This window comes from Henckelia pumila, chromosome 3 (genome assembly GCF_033568475.1).
Source record: "Henckelia pumila isolate YLH828 chromosome 3, ASM3356847v2, whole genome shotgun sequence".
Classification (NCBI taxonomy): Eukaryota; Viridiplantae; Streptophyta; class Magnoliopsida; order Lamiales; family Gesneriaceae; genus Henckelia; species Henckelia pumila.
The window spans coordinates 39,020,257-39,022,260 of NC_133122.1; positions in this window are offsets into that span (position 1 = coordinate 39,020,257).

Here is a 2,004-nt window from a genome sequence, read left to right on the forward strand (position 1 = left end):
TGTCCTCCAAGGATTTTTTTTTTTGCAATGTGTGTATGTTTTGATGGTGCGAACTGTCCTCCATAATATAATCATTTGTAGCTAAATAATGGCTCTATAGTTTGATGATTGAAACTTATTCAACACGGTTATTCTCCTAATATTTTCTTGTTAATTTTAAGGAGGGTGACTTGAAAATATAGCATAATAACATAGGTTGTGAAGTTATTTGCAACACGATTTTTTTTTGAATTTCATTTCAAGCTCCCCACACCTCTGATCCGTGATTAGTTACCCATACAACTCCTAACCTCCTTTTGCTTTCATTTCATTTCTTTTTTTTAATAACTAATTCAAGTTCTTGAAAATTGATTTTTCACGTTTCTTGTTTTTTTTTTAAAAAAAATTTCTAGTCCCAAAAATGAGGTGTGAGCTCATTTAAAAGTGTGCAAGCTGAGATTTTTTTCATTAAACAATATGATATCTGTTTTTAAAATTATTGTATGTGGGAGGAATAACATTCTGGCATATTGACATAATTGCTGCAGTGATTTTACATCTTGTAAATCCTTCTGTTTTTTGTACTTCTGGCAACCTTTGCATTTCTGTTTCACTTCATTTGGTTTATCATTTCTTTGATTTCTAGTCATCCCACGTTTTTAAAGTTTTTCATGAATTAATATGCCCAAAGATATCCAAGAAGATGTCAGATGTTCATGTAACCTGGATAAATTAGAGTAGGAATTAATGAGTTTGTTTAAAGTTTTTGGTTATAAGAACTGAATCAAAAGGTTTTAGTTAATTTTTAACTTGTTCAATGTTTAACTTGTTAAAAGAATGCTTCTTGTTTTTGACATAGACTCATAAAGGAGTCATGTTTTCCTTTTATTTAGGAAAGCAGAGTCATACTCATTTCAAGATTGAGAATGCTTATCTATGTATGTCTAAACACACTCATGCACCTGCAGAAACACTCAAATCCCAGAATATGGCCTCTACAAACAAGAGTCTTAATGTATGATACACTAGCTAAAAGCTTCAGAAACTCAGCATTTATCCACATTTTCATCTTGACAAAACAGAACACCAAAATTTGAATTAACTAAACAAAACACCGAACACATTTTCACCTTGACAAAACAGAACACCAGGTACGAAAAGCACGTGCGTAATAAAAACGACATCTGAAATACGTAGAACAATAATACATTGATTCATACTTTAATACATTAATCACATTGTTCACTTTGACAACAAAAAAATAGATTAGAACAATGTCCTAAATCTAAAAAGCTTCATGTCGTCGCAGCGACAATTTGCGAAGTAATAGTAGAAGCATAGTTCCTAAACATTGTAGAAGTTTCGCATCTTCAAAACATCAAATTCTTCAAATCTTCATCCTCACAGTAACCAAAATCACCCATTAAAGCATCCACAAAACAAACCAAATCAACCACGGCATCACCAGAATCAAAGTTGTTTTCTCCCTTGCCATTTTCCGATTTAATCATGGAATTATGTTCATAGCTCTATAGCACATTGGTGGATCCTCCCAAGCAAAAAAGTCACAACCACCATTCTGTAAAAGAACAAGTGCCGAAATTAAAATTAAAATAGATGCACGCACCTAAAATTTAGGAACACATAAGGAAAAAAAAATTAAACAACCACCTTCCAATCTATGCACCCATGAAACCTCCTACCAGGTTATTATTTGTCCAAGAAGTTCGCAATATTTCCCATTTTGCACACTTACAGAACATGAAACCTGTTTCGGAGGCTGAAAACATCTTCTTGTTTCAAATTACTTCGGACCCGACGCAATCTTCCAAATTCTGCGAGAAAATAGATTCAAAGGTTTGGGAGGATTTAGTTAATGGTTTGGAAATTCATCGAAATTTGGAGAACTTTGGTCAGGGTTTGATCTTTGGGAAAATCCCGTAGTTTTTCTCCGATGGAATTTCTTTTCTTGGAGTATGTAAGTGGATTTGTTTTTAAAAGTGACATGGAATTAGTTTTTTGGTT